This window comes from Bombina bombina, chromosome 7 (genome assembly GCF_027579735.1).
Source record: "Bombina bombina isolate aBomBom1 chromosome 7, aBomBom1.pri, whole genome shotgun sequence".
NCBI classification, from domain to species: domain Eukaryota; kingdom Metazoa; phylum Chordata; class Amphibia; order Anura; family Bombinatoridae; genus Bombina; species Bombina bombina.
The window spans coordinates 25,806,307-25,812,306 of NC_069505.1; the positions used below are offsets into that span (position 1 = coordinate 25,806,307).

Below are 6,000 nucleotides of genomic sequence, written 5' to 3' on the forward strand. Positions count from 1 at the left end.
GGAGCACCAATACCCCATCCCCAGGCTGCAGGGAGCACCAATACCCCATCCCCAGGCTGCAGGGAGCACCAATACCCCATCCCCAGGCTGCAGGGAGAACCATTAGCCCCTCTCCATGGTACATGCCCGGGCTGCAGGGAGCACTGTTACCCTCCCCGGGCTGCAGGGAGCACTGTTACCCTCCCCGGGCTGCAGGGAGCACTGTTACCCTCCCCGGGCTGCAGGGAGCACTGTTACCCTCCCCGGGCTGCAGGGAGCACTGTTACCCTCCCCGGGGTGCAGGGAGCACTGTTACATGCCTGGGCTGCAGGGAGCACTGTTACCCTCCCCGGGCTGCAGGGAGCACTGTTACCCTCCCCGGGGTGCAGGGAGCACTGTTACCCTCCCCGGGCTGCAGGGAGCACTGTTACCCTCCCCGGGCTGCAGGGAGCACTGTTACCCTCCCCGGGCTGCAGGGAGCACTGTTACCCTCCCCGGGCTGCAGGGAGCGCTGTTACCCTCCCCGGGGTGCAGGGAGCACTGTTACATGCCTGGGCTGCAGGGAGCACTGTTACCCTCCCCGGGGTGCAGGGAGCACTGTTACCCTCCCCGGGGTGCAGGGAGCACTGTTACCCTCCCCGGGGTGCAGGGAGCACTGTTACCCTCCCCGGGGTGCAGGGAGCACTGTTACATGCCTGGGCTGCAGGGAGCACTGTTACCCTCCCCGGGCTGCAGGGAGCACTGTTACCCTCCCCGGGCTGCAGGGGGCGCTGTTACCCTCCCCGGGGTGCAGGGAGCACTGTTACATGCCTGGGCTGCAGGGAGCACTGTTACATGCCTGGGCTGCAGGGAGCACTGTTACATGCCTGGGCTGCAGGGAGCACTATCGCCTTCCCCAGACTGCAGGGAGCACTATCACCTTCCCCAGACTGCAGGGAGCACTATCACCTTCCCCAGACTGCAGGGAGCACTATCACCTTCCCCAGACTGCAGGGAGCACTATCACCCCCAGGCTACAGTGGCCGTTAATAACTCAGCCCCATACCCCAGAGGACTGCAGGGAGCATTTGTATCACCCCTTGACTACTAATGACACGTGCGGCTGTCGCACTGGCAATAAGCCCTTGTATACAGTCTGTGAGACGCCCCCTAGCGCCCAGCAGCACACAGTACCACTCACCCAGGGTTACTCACCTTGCGAGTCTGTTAGCACTGACAGCCGGAAGCACTACAGAGCAGGCTTTCCTCTCTTACTACTTACTTCCGGGTTACCGTAGGCGTGCCGCCATCTCTATGGCAACGAGGAGGCGCACTAAGGATTGCAGGGGTGCCTGGGAAACTCCTTCTGCCTTAGCAACACAGCCTGACTGCTTTTGCCGCCATATTTGTTAAGGGCAAGTGCGTTCTACCACTGCATATATACTATAGCTTTAGTACATATATAAGTTATTATTTGAATACAATACTTATGTATATGTATAAGTTCCTGCACACAGGCAATCACAGTTTAGCAGGCACAGTATATTTTGAGGAATCCTAAACCCAGACACCCCTACTGTAGGTCCGGAGTGTCTGTCTGGGTTTAGGATTCCTCAAAATACACTGCAGCCTTTCTGTGGTGGTGGTGGGTTGCAGTTTTTAGTTAAATTACAGGAAAAGCAGAAAAATACATAATATAAATCCTGTGTCCCTGTACATCATTACTAATATGCCCTGTAAAGAAGAGTCATTGCACATGTGCTATTTTATGTAGTAGTAGTAGTAAGTAATCCTAGCTTATGTGTGCCTGGCAGCCTGGGGTGTTATAATACTTCTCTATGGCATAGTTGCCAACAGTCCCTGATTTCCAGGGACAGTCCCTGGATTCTGTTGTATGTCCCTGGATTTTTTTTGTCCCTGGAAATGTCCTTTGCACAACATTTGTTGTTTGCATACATATATATATATATACATACACATATACAGATAGATAGATGATAAATAGATATAGTGTATTATTTAAATATAATTAATTCCTAATGGAATATTGTTATTATTATTGAATGGGTTCACATATTATTTGTCTTTCCAATTTTGATGCTGTGTTGTAAAAATAACCATATGCCCAGAATGTGTTCCAGAGACTGGGAAGGTGTAAGACCTTGGTGCTGTAATCTGTATAGTATGGCCAGGGGTATAATGTAATGTATGTGTGTGACAGACGTTCTGCATGGCCAGGGGTCTAGTGTGATGTATGTGTGTGACAGAGGGGCTGTATGGCCAGGGGTATAATGTGATGTATGTGTGTGACAGACGTTCTGCATGGCCAGGGGTCTAGTGTGATGTATGTGTGTGACAGAGGGGCTGTATGACCAGGGGTATAATGTGATGTATGTGTGTGACAGACGTTCTGCATGGCCAGGGGTCTAGTGTGATGTATGTGTGTGACAGAGGGGCTGTATGGCCAGGGGTATAATGTGATGTATGTGTGTGACAGACGTTCTGCATGGCCAGGGGTCTAGTGTGATGTATGTGTGTGACAGAGGGGCTGTATGGCCAGGGGTTTAGTGTGATGTATGTGTGTGACAGAGGGGCTGCATGACCAGGGGTCTAGTGTGATGTATGTGTGTGACAGAGGGGCTGCATGGCCAGGGGTTTAGTGTGATGTATGTGTGTGACAGAGGGGCTGTATGACCAGGGGTATAATGTGATGTATGTGTGTGACAGAGGGGCTGTATGACCAGGGGTCTAGTGTGATGTATGTGTGTGACAGAGGGGCTGTATGACCAGGGGTATAATGTGATGTATGTGTGTGACAGACGTTCTGCATGGCCAGGGGTCTAGTGTGATGTATGTGTGTGACAGAGGGGCTGTATGGCCAGGGGTTTAGTGTGATGTATGTGTGTGACAGACGTTCTGCATGGCCAGGGGTTTAGTGTGATGTATGTGTGTGACAGAGGGGCTGTATGACCAGGGGTATAATGTGATGTATGTGTGTGACAGAGGGGCTGTATGACCAGGGGTTTAGTGTGATGTATGTATGTGACAGAGGGGCTGTATGACCAGGGGTCTAGTGTGATGTATGTGTGTGACAGAGGGGCTGCATGACCAGGGGTATAATGTGATGTATGTGTGTGACAGAGGGGCTGTATGACCAGGGGTATAATGTGATGTATGTGTGTGACAGAGGGGCTGTATGACCAGGGGTCTAGTGTGATGTATGTGTGTGACAGAGGTGCTGTATGACCAGGGGTCTAGTGTGATGTATGTGTGTGACAGAGAGGCTGTATGACCAGGGGTATGATGTGATGTATGTGTGTGACAGAGGGGCTGTATGACCAGGGGTCTAGTGTGATGTATGTGTGTGACAGAGGGGCTGTATGACCAGGGGTCTAGTGTGATGTATGTGTGTGACAGAGGGGCTGTATGACCAGGGGTCTAGTGTGATGTATGTGTGTGACTGAGGGGCTGTATGACCAGGGGTATAATGTGATGTATGTGTGTGACAGAGGGGGCTGTATGACCAGGGGTCTAGTGTGATGTATATGTGTGACAGAGGGGCTGTATGACCAGGGGTATAATGTGATGTATGTGTGTGACAGAGGGGCTGTATGACCAGGGGTCTAGTGTTATGTATGTGTGTGACAGAGGGTCTGTATGACCAGGGGTCTAGTGTGATGTATGTGTGTGACAGAGGGGCTGTATGACCAGGGGTCTAGTGTGATGTATGTGTGTGACAGAGGGGCTGTATGACCAGGGGTATAATGTGATGTATGTGTGTGACAGAGGGGCTGTATGACCAGGGGTATAATGTGATGTATGTGTGTGACAGAGGGGCTGTATGACCAGGGGTCTAGTGTTATGTATGTGTGTGACAGAGGGTCTGTATGACCAGGGGTCTAGTGTGATGTATGTGTGTGACAGAGGGGCTGTATGACCAGGGGTCTAGTGTGATGTATGTGTATGACAGAGGGGCTGTATGACCAGGGGTATAATGTGATGTATGTGTGTGACAGAGGGGCTGTATGACCAGGGGTCTAGTGTGATGTATGTCTGTGACAGAGGGGCTGTATGACCAGGGGTCTAGTGTGATGTATGTGTGTGACAGAGGGGCTGTATGGCCAGGGGTATAATGTGATGTATGTGTGTGACAGAGGGGCTGTATGACCAGGGGTCTAGTGTGATGTATGTGTGTGACAGAGGGGCTGTATGACCAGGGGTCTAGTGTGATGTATGTGTGTGACAGAGGGGCAGTATGGCCAGGGGTATAATGTGATGTATGTGTGTGACAGAGGGGCTGCATGGCCAGGGGTCTAGTGTGATGTATGTGTGTGACAGAGGGGCTGTATGGCCAGGGGTCTAGTGTGATGTATGTGTGTGACAGAGGGGCTGTATGACCAGGGGTATAGTGTGATGTATGTGTGTGACAGAGGGGCTGTATGGCCAGGGGTCTAGTGTGATGTATGTGTGTGACAGAGGGGCTGTATGACCAGGGGTATAATGTGATGTATGTGTGTGACAGAGGGGCTGTATGACCAGGGGTATAATGTGATGTATGTGTGTGACAGAGGGGCTGTATGACCAGGGGTCTAGTGTGATGTATGTGTGTGACTGAGGGGCTGTATGACCAGGGGTCTAGTGTGATTTATGTGTGTGACAGAGGGGCTGTATGACCAGGGGTCTAGTGTGATGTATGTGTGTGACAGAGGGGCTGTATGGCCAGGGGTCTAGTCCGATGTATGTGTGTGACAGAGGGGCTGTATGACCAGGGGTCTAGTGTGATGTATGTGTGTGACAGAGGGGCTTTATGACCAGGGGTTTAGTGTGATGTATGTGTGTGACAGAGGGGCTGCATGGCCAGGGGTATAATGTGATGTATGTGTGTGACAGAGGGGCTGTATGACCAGGGGTTTAGTGTGATGTATGTGTGTGACAGAGGGGCTGCATGGCCAGGGGTATAATGTGATGTATGTGTGTGACAGAGGGGCTGTATGACCAGGGGTATAATGTGATGTATGTGTGTGACAGAGGGGCTGTATGGCCAGGGGTCTAGTGTGATGTATGTGTGTGACAGAGGGGCTGTATGACCAGGGGTCTAGTGTGATGTATGTGTGTGACAGAGGGGCTGTATGACCAGGGGTCTAGTGTGATGTATGTGTGTGACAGAGGGGCTGTATGGCCAGGGGTCTAGTGTGATGTATGTGTGTGACAGAGGGGCTGTATGACCAGGGGTATAGTGTGATGTATGTGTGTGACAGAGGGGCTGTATGGCCAGGGGTCTAGTGTGATGTATGTGTGTGACAGAGGGGCTGTATGACCAGGGGTATAATGTGATGTATGTGTGTGACAGAGGGGCTGTATGACCAGGGGTATAATGTGATGTATGTGTGTGACAGAGGGGCTGTATGACCAGGGGTCTAGTGTGATGTATGTGTGTGACAGAGGGGCTGTATGACCAGGGGTCTAGTGTGATGTATGTGTGTGACAGAGGGGCTGTATGGCCAGGGGTCTAGTCTGATGTATGTGTGTGACAGAGGGGCTGTATGACCAGGGGTCTAGTGTGATGTATGTGTGTGACAGAGGGGCTGTATGACCAGGGGTTTAGTGTGATGTATGTGTGTGACAGAGGGGCTGCATGGCCAGGGGTATAATGTGATGTATGTGTGTGACAGAGGGGCTGTATGACCAGGGGTTTAGTGTGATGTATGTGTGTGACAGAGGGGCTGCATGGCCAGGGGTATAATGTGATGTATGTGTGTAACAGAGGAACTGTATGACCAGGGGTATAATGTGATGTATGTGTGTGACAGAGGGGCTGTATGACCAGGGGTTTAGTGTGATGTATGTGTGTGACAGAGGGGCTGTATGGCCAGGGGTCTAGTGTGATGTATGTGTGTGACAGAGGGGCTGTATGACCAGGGGTATAATGTGATGTATGTGTGTGACAGAGGGGCTGTATGGCCAGGGGTCTAGTGTGATGTATGTGTGTGACAGAGGGGCTGTATGACCAGGGGTCTAGTGTGATGTATGTGTGTGACAGAG

The 6,000-nt window shown here is 51.7% G+C and overlaps 1 protein-coding gene across 1 annotated transcript in view; it reads right to left on the bottom strand.

Annotated features, from left to right (window-relative positions):
• RCE1 (Ras converting CAAX endopeptidase 1) overlaps window positions 1-1,225 on the bottom strand; it is a 128,038-nt gene extending 126,813 nt beyond the window's left edge. The window contains exon 1 of the mRNA XM_053719994.1: window positions 1,174-1,225. The gene's annotated coding sequence lies outside the window, so the exon portion shown is untranslated. The remainder of the gene's footprint in view (window positions 1-1,173) is intronic.
• Window positions 1,226-6,000: the final 4,775 nt, after the last annotated feature.